Consider the following 16,035-nt stretch of genomic DNA (forward strand, 5'->3'; position numbering starts at 1 on the left):
AAGTATTTTAATTAGTATTTTAAAATTTGACATGTTTTTTGATTATTGAAAACCTAACATCTGATTTTCATGATTACACAAGTCTAAGAAGCTTTCCGCTACAATTTTAGTCGAGAATATGAGTTTTTACAAAGCAAGTAAATAAAATTGATAGCATGATGCTTTAAAATAAATTGAGTTTTATAAGTAGACATTTTAAGATTCACATACTCGTTTTATGATTGACAATTTTTCTTACCAAAAAGATTGAGGCAGATTTTAATAAAATCTTCGATTTCTGATTTCAGAATAAAATACATTTTAGAAAATAAATGATCAAAGTTTTGATTTATTAATGTAACCTTCAAGATTCGACTATAACATTTAAGTTGAATTTGGGGTGTTACATAGAGTACCCCATGTACAGTGTAAATCTGAATCTAAAACTCTGATTGAATCAATAATTGGTGTGGAATATTGACATAGAAAAAGAAAGCACTATAGTATTGATATCTAATTAATGAAATAAAAATGAAAGAAAAGGCTTTATTCTGTTCCTAAGAGAAGATTTGATGCCATAGCAGGATTTGTTTATTACTTGAAAGTTCCAAAGATTGTTATCCTGTTTGGAAAAAAGCACCCATCTCCATGTATTGTTTACGTATAATTTGAGTTAGCGCAAAACAAGTTACAATTGCATAAAAGATTGTTGGGTTTTACTTTTTTCTTAACCAATAGATTTATACTCTTTTTTTTTTCTCATTTTAATAACTAATTTTTCTTTTTATCACAAATATTACTTAAATTATCTTTTTTTTTCCTCAAATAAGTACTTTTTTCTGTCTAACCATTAGTTAGACCATTAAATTTATTTTCGAAAAGGTTTAACCCAAAAATTAGTACCTAAACTATAATCATTTTTCCAAGTTCATATCTAAACTAATCTTTTGTTACCCATTTTTCACCAAAATGTTATATACGCTAAAAAAATTCTAGCTAATAATAGACTACCATGTTATATAATTTTTTAAAAATTCAATTCCTTTTTCTTTTATTTTTTCTCTCTTTTTTTTCTTTTTCTTTCTCTTCTTCCTCTATAATGTTTGGTAATGCCAACAATGCTTGAAATTCTCTCTCTCGAGGTCGAGGACTGACGATTAATTTTGGTTTCTGAACTTCATTGCTTGCTCGCTTGACTTAACGAGATCGAAAATGTTCTTTCATCGAAAATTATATAAGCTATTAATTGAAAGAAACAACTTTCCTAGGTAACAATATCAAATTTCTCCTAATATAATGTACCTATAATTTTAAAATTTGAAATTATTTAAACTTACGTGTTAATTCACAAGTTAATAACGTGTTAAATAATTGTAAATTATAAGCTTTAAGTTAATAAAATATTTAGTAAATATTTAATATAATAACAAATAATTACAAATATTACATGGACATATGAATCATGTTATAATAAATAATGGATTGCATAGTAGTTAATTTATAACAAAGTAATAAATATGATATATAAAACAATAGTTATAAATTTATCATTAAAATGTTAAAAATTACATAAGCTATTAATAAGTATTTATATATTTACAAATGTCATCATTATTTAAAATCAACTTAGGTGTAAAATTATATTGATCTGCAAATTAAATCGCAAATATTGGATCGCTAAATTGTATGCTTTTACTATTCCAAACCTTTTTAGATTAAAATTATTAATTCAATTTTTTTTAAAATTACCAATTAATGAAAAATGTAACAACAATCATTAAAATAAAATTTCATAACTATAAATGTCAACGATTATAAAATGATAACAGTTGCTAATTATTGTGTATGATTGATATTTGTTATGATATTTTTCATTATCGACCAGTGACCTGAGAGGAGGGCTCGCAAGCCCAATTCACGAGCTGTACATTAGCGGCTCGTTAGGGAGGCTTGCGAGGAGGACTCACGAGCCTATCTCGCATGTCTCTAGGTGTTCGCAGGCAGAGGTTGCGAAGTCAAGTGAGTGGACCAATGAACACGTGTTAAGTCTAGAACAACATACTTGTTGGTATGCATGGAGCTGACCTAGGATGTCACTTCGATAAACAGTAACCATGTCTTATAAATACCTGATTCTCTCTACCTTTAAGACACATAGCAAAAAAACTCAACAATTTGGTGCAATGAGCGTGGACAGACTTCCAATCATCTGATTTTCTTTTAGTTTGAAAAACCAAAATATCTCACCCAAATGAAAATTCCCTCATTAACTTTTCATCCGGACAAGCTGGAGCTTCGGGTTCAAGTGGTCAACCCATCAAAGCAATTTTTTTGTCAGCTAGTTTGCTGATCGGCCAAAAAATTTGGGTAATGCAACTCATGCTGGAGTTTCGAACACATTTGACTTAGACTTTCCTTCTGGGTACAAGCGTCACAACAATAGTTCTTGGCTCTTTAAGAACAGATGAGGTTGATAAAAGATCAAATGGCCCTCCAAATTGTGAGATTTGAGCAAAAATAAACATATCATCAGGAATTATTGAAGCAGAATGAGGAGCTTAGAAGAAAGGTACAATCTGACAACTCTGATTTTCAGGATAATGTAGCCATGGAAGAGGAAGGGCCAGGTGTGCATGCAAAAGAATAGCAGAGTGAAATGGATTCATTGTGACGAGATGTGATTCCTGAAGGACATGTTTGAAGGAATGAGGGTTTTGTGAGCTCATTTCATGCAGTATAATGACTACATGAATGTGTTAGGAGCTTCAGATCCCACAAAGTGTAAGGCTTTCTCCACGATGCTCAAGGGGAGCGCAAAAGGTACTTGTCTCCCTCATTGGTTTATTCAAAGTTTTTCTTAGTTGGGTCAAATGTTTTTGGGACAGTTTAGAGCACATCAAATAGTTATGAGCACTCCCTTGGGTTTGATGTCTGTGAAGTAGAGGGAAGGATAGTCTTTACAAGACTATGAAACATTTCCATACGACAGCACTGAACACAAATGGCGAGTACAAAACGAGCAAGTACAATACTCCTTCACCGACAATAGGCCTCAAAGTTTGGTGAATTTGTACAAAAAGGCCCACAAGTTCGTAAAAGCAAAGGAGATAAAAAGAGTAGCACGCGGCAAGTTTCAGAGGGAAGGTAGACAGTTTAGAAATAGAGATGGGGCTTGCAATAGAAAAGGGCCACCTTATCAGTGAGGGACTGTAGCACCCCTAACCCGAATCCGTCTCCAGAACTGGGTTACGGAGCATTACCAAAATTTACAAAACTAATAACAGACATTTCATAATTCTTTAGTATTCATATCAGATTCCAATCAAATTTCATTATATAGTCCCTTACATGAGCCCTCGAGGCCCAAATCGTGCATTAGAATCAGGTTGGGACTAAACTAGGTTCTCATAAATTTTTTTGTGAAATTTCAAAAAATTTCCTAGGTGTAAGGTCACAAGCCCATGTGAGCAGGGACACGCTCGTGTCTTAGGCCGTGTAACTCTCTGACTTGGGTCACATGGCCAAGTCACACGCTTGTGTGCTAAGCCATGTATATGTGCAGAAGTCATACGGTCAAGCCACACGCCTGTGTGCCAAGCTATGTGATCAATACTGAGCATTTTGTTTTGACATTTTAAAGATGCAAGGGACACACGGCCCAATCACACACCCATATGCTAGGTTGCGTGTCACACACGGCTGAGACACACGCCCGTGTCTGCTTATGTGGACAAAAATAGACTATTTTCCAAGCCACATTTCTCACCCCAAATTGTCATCCACCTATACCAACACAATAACATATTCACAAGTCAATATAGGACATTTAAACCAACTTAAATTCCAAGTCATATACATGATATTATACCTCACATAACCAAGTATACAAATTTACTTAAATTACCATGTTCAATTATATACATATTTTATCAAATATGCTAACTTAATTCGATCATCAATATGCCAATATAATTTTTATCAATCAACCATTTCAAGCATATTCCATACATGTCCATCACTAGCCATTCCAATGTCTAGTTATAACCCAAATATTTACATGCCAACATTGGCTAATTAACCTATACATGCCATTATAACCATAATTAATTTACCATATGTATACCAAGATGGACTGAGGGATAGTGTGAGTGATCTCCGCCAATGCTTCCAATCCAACGAGCTTCCGAATTACTATAGAACAGAAGAAAATAAAATAGAGTAAGCATATTATGCTTAGTAAGTTCGTATAACATGGTAATAAACTTACCATTCATTTAAATTCAATATAAACATACAAGGTATATTCAGTCAACTGAATCATGAATCCTAGCACATATCCTCATCACCCGTGTTAGTTATACATTCCACTCTAACATCAAAAAAACATATATGGGCTCAACAATAATTCATAAGCTTTTCACATCATGTATTCATGTAACATGTACAAATCATATCCCTGTATTTCAAGTTCAATTTCATAATAGTTCATCTCGAGCTCAGGTTATTCCATGTCAAAACTTTATTCATTAAATCATTCGAAATATCAATTTCACACAAATAGTACACTCAAGGTGTACAAATCTATAATCATGGATGAACATATTCATCAAATAAAATTCATGCAATTTAATCATTGTTCCAAGCCTAGCTGATTTTTACATGTAACATTTACAGCCGATGTATTTCATAAAATTCAGAATTTTTCCATGATTTTTACAAACTTTTTCATTTAGTCCCTAAATCATGTTTTCATCAATATTCACTTAGTAAAAGTTGTTTATCTATCAACAACCTCTCATATTCTACAATAAATTTCAAAATTTTAGCATATTCATCCATGAAAAATTTTTCATACTTTGATAACTTTACGAATTAGCCCCTAAAATAGCTAGATTAAGTTGTCCCGATCTCAAAAATATAAAAATTACTAAAAACGGGACTTGAATACTTAACTAATTTGGCCAGGTTTCCATGCAAAATACTTGGGAAAGATGATGATAAATGATGATATTTTCATCTTTTTATTATTTTTCATCTTTATTTTTCATCTTTCCAATTTTGTCCTTTTCTTTAATTTTATTTTCCATGGATGAATCATCATCCTTAACAACTACGTATTTTTAATGGTCTAATTACCATATAAGGACCTCCAATTTAAAGCACTATAGCTATTTAATCCCTTTGACTATTAAAACTCAACTTTTACACTTTGTGCAATTTGGTCCTTTATCAAATTAAATATGTAATCAATATAATCTCTTTATGAAATTTTCACACAATATTGTTATCATACAGTAGATCATAAAATAGTATTAAAATAATTTTTCTTTTCGGACTCGAATCTGTAGTCCCAAAACCACTATTCTGATTTTATCAAAAATGGGCTGTTACAAAGACAATAGAGAGCACAATCGTAAAATGAGTCACCTAGGGCATCTCAAAGGGCCTAACTACTGTGCACGAACAAGAACATCCCCCAAGGTAAGTTTGAAGCTTATACTCCCTTGAATTCTACTTGTACTTATATTCTGAATAAGGTGAAAGGCTTGCGTATCCTGCCTACCCCATCCCTTATGAGGCATAGTACAGAGACAGTTAGAGTTGAGAGACAAATTGCGTTTTCCATAATGATGGGGGACACAAGACTGAATATTGTTTTTCTTTAAAATACGCTATTAAAGAAGCAGTGAGAAATGGTGAGCTCGTCGAATTTGTGGCTCAAAGTACTACCCAGCAAGGCCAAAGCCCACGTACTGAGGCCAAGGGAAAGTAGGAGGTAAAAGGTACAGTACATGTCATTGTGGGCACATATGAGGATTGGGTGACCTCCAATGCAAAGAGGGAGGCTCACATGAGCACCCAAAAGGTTGTTTCAGCAAGAGAAGTGGAATGTTTAATTTAGTAACGAGAATGAAGAGTTGGTGTGTGATGAAGAAAGAAATGACCCAATGGTTGTTTCTACGAAAATTGTGGGTTTTGAGGTCAAGAGAATACTCGTGGACAGTGTAAGTGCAGTTGATGTTTTAACTTGGAAAGCTTATAAAAAATGGAATTGAATGACAAGACTTTTCCCAAAGCTAGCTCGTTGTATGGCTTTACAAACCATCCTGTTGAGGTTAAGGGATGTATCACTCTTCTTGTAACATTAGGTGACGGCGAGCACACAACTTAGTATGTGTGGTTCTTTGTAATTGATCATCCAATGGCGTACAATGCCATCTTTAGCGAATCAATAATGAGAATGGCTAGAATGGTGATTGCTACCTTCCGTATGAAAATTAAAATTCCTAAGAGAATAGGAATTAGTTTTATGCAATCTAACCAACGAACTTCCAGGTAGTGTCATATGTTGCCCGTAAAACAAGCACGAGAGTGTGTTCAAGGGTAACAGAGTTTGCGATAGACATGGTTAAATGGTCAGGTCTTGGATTCAGATAGCCTAGATGCAAGAGATGAGGAAAGAAGCAAAAAGCCTAAAGTAGTAGAGAACAGAGAGACTTTGAATCCATTTTACGATGACGAAGGAAGAACAATAAAGGTTTCATTAATGCTAGCACTTGAGGAGAAAGAGAGTTTGGTCCAATGTCTAATGGCGAACTTTAATGTCTTCGCGTGATCAGCAGCAGATATGCCAAAGGTATATCCACAGGTAATTGTTCATAAAATGAATGTGCTCTATGAGATAAAATCATTTAAGCAAAAGAATAAGAGGTTTGCACCTCAAGTAGTAGAGGCAGTGAGACAGGAGCTGGCCAAATTATTTTTGGCAGGGTTCATCAAAGAGGTTGAGTACCCGGACTGGGTTTCAAATTTCTTCATGTTAAAGAAAGCCAACGACAAGTGGAGGATGTGCATTGATTTCACCAGCCTTAATAAGGTGTGCCCCAAGGATAGCTTCCTTTTACCATCGATTGATCGTTTAGTTGATGCATCTCTAAGTCACAAGTTCATGAGCTTTATAGACGCTTTTTTAGGGTATAATTAGATCTCAATGGCCTCTGATGACTAAGATAAAACAACTTTTGTCATCGAGGACGAGTTGTTTTGTTATCGACTTATGCCTTTTGGTTTAAAAAATGCAGGTACGACCGATCAGAGGTTTGTGAATAGAAATTTTAGGGAGCAAATTAGACGCAGCATTGAAGTCTATGTTGATGACATGTTGGTAAAGGGCATAACTATGAGGGAACATGTGCAGAATTTCTCGGAAGCATTCGTTCTTTTGAAGGCTCGCAGTATGAAGTTGAACCCAGAGAAGAGCACTTTCGGTGTGCGAGCTGGCTAATTATTAGGTTTTCTAATTTCTGAGAGGGGAATAAAGGTGAACCCAGAGGAAATTCATGCTATCTTAGATATGCATTCTCTGCGAACAATTAAAGATATTTAGTGCCTAAATGACACTTAATAGGTTCATTTCCAAAATGACAGACAAGTGTTTACCCTTTTCAAAACTTTAAGGACTTCTTTCTCATGGACCGAAGAGTGCTAAGGAACTTTTGAAAAACTCAAATTGTATCTTACCTCACCTCTACTGTTGATGTCATCAAGCATGGAAGAGACTTTATTTGTTTATCTGATAACCTTAAATGAGACTGTGGCTGCAATTTTGGTTAGGGCAGAGACGCCTCGCCAATTCTGAGTTTATTATGTGAGTAAAGTGTTGCATGGTGTAGAGCAGAGGTATATAAAGATAGAAAAGATTATTTTTTCTTTCATTGTGGCAACTCGTAAGCTGTGATCCTATTTCGAAGCTCATTCCATCACAGTTACACAAGCCAGCCCATTAAGGATGTATTGTTTAAAGCAGACACTTCTGGAAGAATAACAAAGTGGAGTACCGAATTGCTGAATTTGGAATAGAATATGCCCTCAAAACTGCGATAAAAAGCCATATTTTAGCAAACTTTATCGTAGGGTACTCTTTCTGCAAACAGTTGACCTTGCAAGTGTCTTTTTATACATATTGTGTTGGACATAGTAGTTATTCCGCCACAGGAGGAAGCGAGCTTGGTTAAGTGCCCGAGGAGATGCACAATCTATGTTGATGGTTCTATGGAGAAAATAGTATTTAGGGTAGAGTTATATTAATCGATCTTGAAAAAAATAAGTGGCAGTATGAGCTATCTTTTGGTTTCCAAGCATCTAACAACGCTGTGGAGTGTGAGGCTTTAATATTAGGATTGCAGTTGGATCGCCAACTTAGAGCAAGCGGCCTCATTATTTACATTGATTCCCAAATGGTGGAAAAATAGATGAACAAAGAGTATGAGGTAAAAAAAACAAATATTGATGAAATACCATGCCATCGTAGCTTGATTGCTCGTTGATTTTGGTAAAGTACACATTCAGTAGTTGCTCAGGAATGAAAATACACACGCAGATGATCTCTCGAGGTTAGTTTTATCCCTTATTAATGAACAAAGGGGAAGGATCTTGTTGGAGCATAGAGAGATCCCAAGTTATGATATGGCACAAGTGTATAGTCTAAGCCAGGAAGAAACTTGGATGAGTCCAATCATACATGCACTGTAAGGAGAGGACACTCAACTAGACAAAAGAGAGTTTGACAAAATCTGACGCAAAGCAACGTGTAACACCCCATACCCATATCCTATGCTGGGGCAGAATACGAGGCGTTACCTAACTTGAACTCATACTTACAACCAATTCCGAGTCTTCATGACTTGGAAAATTTAAAACTTTCTTAAAATTATCAATATATTCTTAATATGGGCTTACAAGGCCCAAAACACACATCGAAATCATTCGGGACTAATCCGGGTCCTTTTGACAACTATAGAAAAATGTCACTTGGCACAAGGGCACACGCCCGTGTGGGAGGGGCAACACACCCGTGTGATCATTCCAACATGACCGTGCTAATGGCCTGTGTGTCTCACATGGCCTAAGCAAAACAAGGACACGCCCGCGTCCTTCACCCATGTGGGATTAATTCTGAATCCACACCTACAGGGGTTTTCACATAGCATAGTACATGCCGGTGTCCCTGGCCTGTGTCCTTCATACGGCCATGACACGCCCGTGTCCTAGCCCGTATGCACAAAACTGGACATTCTATTTCTGATGTCAACATTTCATAAGGGTCACACGGCTGAGGCACATATCCATCTGCTAGACTGTGCCCTTCACAAGGCTGAGAGACACGATCGTGTCTCTGCCCTTATGTTTACTATCATGCATACCGACTTGAAATTTTTACGTGCAGAGGACACACGGCTGGACAACACGCCCATGGTGCTGGTCGTGTGTCTACCTGTGTGGACAAAATCAGGCTATTTACCAAGCCTCTTTTCCATCCTTACTTATACAAAAGCAACCAAAGTCAGTATAAGACTATTTCATGCAATAAAATCAGCCACAATAGACAACATTTTATTTGTGCATTCTATTCATCCATGAACATAACACCATATGCATATATCAAAACGAATATTAGCCATCATTCAAGGCTTAATACAAAATGAATAATTTATCCTAAGCCAACACATTTGGCAAAATTAATAACAACACAAAACACAAGTCTAGTTCCCTATACATGCCATATTCAAAAATATAAATCAAACCATACCGAATGCTTCAATTGATAGTGTGATCGATATCTCTGACTTTTGTTGATCCTTGAGCTAGATAGATGGCACTATAAGAAAAAGGAAAAGAGAGGGAGTAAGCATAAAGCTTAGTAAGTTGCATATAAATAATTATACAACTATACTTTGCCAATCATCAACAAGTATCATAATACACAAGTGGGCATTAGCAAAACTTACTCATTAATACTCAATACACATCATATAGCATATAACATGGCTCACATTTTATACGTGCCTAATAGGTACCTGTATCACTCACAACACAGTTATACTTTTCTCATTAACTAGAAATTAGAACTTCCACCGTTGAACCATTTAGAATGCTATCGGATATACCATAGCCTCAAACGTGGTGTAAGGAGCTGATGACATGTCCCAAACACGGTCTTACAGTGGATTATATCTCAAGTCAAAGCCATGTCCCAGACATGGTCTTACACTGACTATCGCCTCACAGCCAACGCATGTCCCAAACATGTCTTACACTGACTTACTTCATCGAGGCCGATGCATGTCCCAGACATGTCTTACACTAGCACTCATCTCAATGTCGATGCCATGTCCCAGACATGGTCTTACACTAGCTCTCACAAATGACCCCATCGTCATGGCATGAATATCCGATTTATTTCACTAGGGTTCCAATGAAAATTTTACTCTCTCTATCCTCATCACATTTTCTCATTTCCACAAGTCAAGCAATTTATGCTATAATAATTTCAATACAATTCAAACACATATATTATCAATGTAGTTGTATTATTTACATACAACTTACATCGGATTTCAAAATGTGGCAACTAGTCGATTTAGTCGATTTGCTTGGCGTTCCCTCGGTCTAGGTTCGGATTCGGTATTTCTTGATCTATAATAGCAAAATACACTTACTTAATCACTAAATAAATTTAGGAAATCAAAAATAACTTCTTTGGTAAAATGACCATTTTGCCCTTAGACCTTGACAAAATGACCATTTTACCCTTATGCTCGAAAATTGATTTTTATCGAATTCTTTTATTTCTCAAGACTATTCGAACCTCTTTGACTCTTATAGCAACTCCAAATTCCAACTATTTCACACATTTATTATCTATTTTACAACTTATGCACATTAGTCCTTTTAGGTGTTTTCATGCTAACACCTTTCACAAAGGTTGTTTATAAGACACTCAAGACTCATTTTCTTCCATAAAAACTCAGCAAACATCACAAATCTTTTCATGACAAAACCCTAGACTCTTAATCATTTTGCAAAATAGTATCCTCATTTGAAAGCTCATGCTTCAAGGGTCTCAAAAGTACAAAAAATATTTAAGAAAAGCCATTAGGATCTCTTACTTGTGAAGGCTTAAAGTTGCTGAAATTTCAAGCGCTTAAAACCCTATTCTTTGCTGAAAATTTTAGTGGAGGAAGAAGATGAAAAGGGTTGATATCATCCTTCTTTTATCTATTTCTATTTTAGTTAAAATAATCCACCTAACCCACCAAATTTTAAAATTTTGTCTCCTCTTTGATTCTATGGCCGGCTATGCTCCTTTAAAAGGGTCTAATTGCACTTTAATTTATTAGAGAATCAAAAGGATTTAGTCTCTTTTCGAAATTGGGCTCACAAACGTTAAAATTAGCTCACCAATTTTTTCATGCACTAATATAATCATGCTATGAACCTATATTAATAATAAATAATTTCTCTGACTTCAGATTTATGGTCCTAAGACCAATATTCTGACTAGCCCCAAAATCGGACTGTTACACAACGAGGTATGTTACTACCAATTATATCTCAAATGTAGTCCAATCAATACATTATCTATGAATTGTTTAAGACTCAAGCTGCTAAAGTGGTTTGTTAATTATAATTGTTAGATATACCGTCTTGAAGGGTGTACTCTCTAGAAAATTTATTCTTAACCATTATTACATCGCTTGTCACCTACCGAAGCTGAATATGGAATGCACAGGATACGCGAAGGAATTTATGATGATCATTTAGGAGGCAAAATTTTTGCACAGTAGGTGTTTAGACAAGGGTACTGTACAAAAGGATGCACACCATATGGTCTGTACTTATGACGCTTACCAAAGGCATACTCAAATATAGTGACAACCAGCATTAGTTATTTTCAATCTGGGGAATTGATATTCTTTGCCTATTCCAAATAGATACAGCTCAAAAAGAGTACATAGCATTAGTTATAGACTACTTCGTTAAATGGATAGAAGCAGAAGCCTTAACGACTATTATAGAAAAAATAGATGGATTTTTTTCTCTGGAAGTCAATTGTATATAGGTTTGATATTCTGCGATTGAACATAATAGATAACGGCACACAATTTCACTAAAAATTTAAGAATTTCTACAAAGACCTACATATTGCTTTAGTATAGAGTTCTATTAAATCGCCACAAAAAAATGGCCAGGTTGAAGCAATAAATAAAAATATTTTCACACCTTTAAAAAAGAAGGTTGACGATGTCAAGAGCGCATGGTTGAAGGAGCTATCGAGGATCCTATAGGGTCTGCGAACTACGCCTCATACTATAATGGAAGAAACAATGTTTTTACTCGTTTATGGCATGAAGGCAATTATTCCCGTCAAAATAAGCCTCCGATCACACAGGACAACTCACTTCAGCGAAGCTGCAAACGAAGAGGTGATGAAAGCTAATTTATGCTTAGAACTTTCATTTATTTGAGTTAGTTGAGTTAAGCTCACAACTCCAAAAAAGCTTGCAGACCGATGTTTCTAGCTGATAAACTTCAACATAGCTCGCAGACCTACACTATCAACTAATGTTTAAAGGTTACTTGAGTTATGCTCACAACCTTCATTTATTTGAGTTAGACGCGTTAAAACTCGTAACTCTAAAATAGCTTGCAGACTTACGCTCTCAGCTGATGTTTAAAGGTTAGTTGAGTTAGGCCCATAGCCTTCATTTATTTGAGTTAGCTGAGTAAAGCTCACAACTCTGAAACAGCTCGCGAAGGCTCCTGGACCTACACTCCACCTGACGTTTAAAGTTTAGCTAAGTTATGCTCACAGCCTTCATTTATTTGAGTTAGTAGAGTTAAGCTCGCAACTCAAAAACAATTCATGAACCTACGCTCCTAACCAATGTTTAAAGGTTAAATGAGTTAAGCTTCCAACCCAAGTTACTTAAGACTATTTGAGTCAAAATTGGTTAAAAATTGATTAACTAAAAGCCATTGGGCTACACTAAGTCTGTTGAAAATTTATGAGAGCGTATTCAAAAACTTGGCTAAGTCTAATCCTTTGTTATTAACAATATCGTTGTGCAACAAGATATATTAAAGTGTATTGTCAGATCTCCGTTTTAGCAAAATGGATTCGTAAATGTTTACGTTGTGAGTTTAATTAGGTTTTGGTTAGGTAAATTAGCTTAAAATAAGAGAAACTAGGAAAAATGACTAAATTGAATAAAGTGTGAAAGTTTAATTATATATTAAAGAAAACTAAAGGGACTAAAGTTGCAATTATATCATTTTCATAATTGAGGCGGTTTACATGCATAAATATCATGGGATATTTTTTACTAAAACTTATTATACTATTATATTATTATATTATTATTATATTAAACTAATTAAATAAAAGAAACAAAATAGCAAATTGGAAACGAAAAGAGAGAAAATAAGGGAGGAAAGAAAGAAAAAAATTGGGATTTTAAGGATCAAAATCGAATTGGTAAGTCTATTTAATTTCTATTCTTATAATTTTGAGTTTTCTATTTAATTTCTTTTCTTGTAATTTTTGAGCTTTTATTATCCTAGAACAAAATACTACTAGGTATATGTTGAAATTCAGTAACTTAGTAGAATTTTTATATAGTTTATAATTGATGAATTAGGAATTGAGTTGATAGAAATTCAAATTAGAATTGGGAAAAGGATTAAATTGTAGTATAAGTTATAAGTTTTGTGTAATAGGTATTAAATTGTAAGAAATTCAAAATTAGGGTTTTGTGATGAAAATTTGAGGGTTAAGTTAAGCTATAAGTAGAAATTAAGTGAAAATAAGGTATAAATTGTGATAGAAATGAAAAATTATTTTAGTTAGGGATTAAATTAAAATTAAGGTAAAATTGAATAGAAAGTTTAAATATTTGATGTGAATTGATATTATATTGATGATTGTAAATTATTTTAAATTTTCATAGCTAATATTGTGTTGAAGACATCGTCCAAGAGACGAAAGGAAAAGATTGAGAATCAGTAAATCGAGAAATCACGGTTTGTATTACTATAATTTGAATTTAGTTATTATTTATTTTTGAATTTTAATTAATGTGTGTGGTAAGTGGAATTGAGGTAAGAAATGATATTTAATTATGAATTATGTGAATATTTGAATTGTAACAGTCCGATTTAGACCCTAATTGGAACGATGGTTTTGAGACCATGAAATAAAGTCAAAAAAATATTTTAAAATTATTTTTTGTGTTTATTTTGTGTGAATTTATATCTATGAAATTTTCATGATTTAATTTTATTGTTTGAGTGTCCGATTTAATAAAAGGCCTTAATCGCGTAAAATGAAAATTTAGTGGTTATTTCAAAAAGGGGTTGAATTATTAGTGGCTTTCTAACTTGAAGTATCTATGTTATAAATAAACCAAAATAATGTGTAATGACCGGTTATATCCTTATATTATGTGTTATGGTTATTTAATTATAAAGGATATAATGGTAATTAATTAAAATGTTGTTATATATCATAATAAAACATAAGTTAAAGTTTAGTTTATTATTTTTGTTCATCCACCGAAAACAAAAACAAAAGAAAAGAAACAGAAAAAGCTAGGTTCGGCCATCTTTCTCATCTTGATTCAAGGTTCGTTCTTAGTTGGTTTTTGATAATTTTTACGTTTTTGATATCGTTGCTTCGAGTAGTACAAAACCCATGCTTGTATTTTTAATTTTGTTCATATATTGAGTTATGCCATTGTTGAGAGCTTGTGATTTTTGTTGTTTGATGATGAAATATAAAAGATATGTTTTAGATTAACATGTTTTGTATTGGAGTTTTTGATAATTTTGAGTACTTAGGACTAAATTGCAAAAATAATAATTTAAGGGACTAAAATGTGAACTAAATGAAATATATGGACTTGTATAAGCATGGGTAAAATTCAGCCCAACATGAGTATAGGGAAATTTTGCATATTTTGTGTTTTGTGCAATAGGGACTAAATTGTAAAAATTGTAAATGTCAGGGGTAAAATGGTAATTTGTCCATTTATGTGTTTTTGGATTAAATTGAATGAAAATATGTTTGAATGAGATTAATTTGAATATTTTAGATCAAGAACTAAAGAAATCAGATTTGGACCAGGGAGAAACGAAAGTCGTCGACTAACTGCCCTGTTCCGTTTTACATTGTCTGAGGTAAGTTTATAAGCAAATAGACATGTCTAATTACAGTTAAATACTAAATATATATTCTGGTATGAAAAATATGAATTTATATATGCTATTTTTGAATGTGTATAAGCTTGGTAACCATGTTCGAGCATTCGTTTTGACCGAGTTAAGACATCCAAAAGCCCCGTATGAACCTTAGGAATAGCTAGGATACATATGTCATGACATAGGATTCCGATATATGTGTGCGAGTAAGACCATGACATCGATATGTGATTCCGATATATGTGTACGAGTAAGACCTTGTCTGGGACAGTGGCATCGATATGTGACTACATGTAAGACCACGTCTGGGACGTTGGCATTGTACGATATGTGTGATTATCCGAGTGTCCTATCCAATTCCGAATGGTTCGTCGGGCAAAGGTAAATCGTGATCGGATGTGCAAAATGAGCTAAAAAGGGCCAAGTATGATTTAGCTTGTTAGCTACCAATAATAAGGTAAGTATGCGACTTTTATGATGATATAAGTTATATGTGATACAAAGAATAAACATACATGATTTAAATAAGTGTATTCGGCTTTGAACAGATAGTATGAATATCATGGAATTGATTCTTGGGTATGCATTTATATGTGACCATGTACATTCGGAGATGAAAGTAGTTTATGCACATGATATTATAATCGGATTCTTGAGGTTATGTAAATATGTATATGTGTGTTTGATTTTATAGTGACATTTTAACTTATGAAGTCGATTGACACTTGATTAATATGATTATGTGAGCATTTGGCCAAGGTAGAACTGTGCATGAATATGTATTATTTATCTCACTTGTAGGTTTGTGATTAAGCTTGGTAATGATCATATAATTCAGTTAGCTTAAAATGAGTTGGTAATATCTTGGGATTGTTTATTTTTCTTATGACTTACTGAGCTATAATAGCTTACTTTATGTGTTCATGTTTACTTTGTTTTATAGATTTTGGATTCAAGTTACAAGCTCAGTGATCGTCAGCAAAGTCTATGACACTATTGACCACTTTTGGTATTTTA

Source organism: Gossypium arboreum, chromosome 8 (genome assembly GCF_025698485.1).
Source record: "Gossypium arboreum isolate Shixiya-1 chromosome 8, ASM2569848v2, whole genome shotgun sequence".
Classification (NCBI taxonomy): domain Eukaryota; kingdom Viridiplantae; phylum Streptophyta; class Magnoliopsida; order Malvales; family Malvaceae; genus Gossypium; species Gossypium arboreum.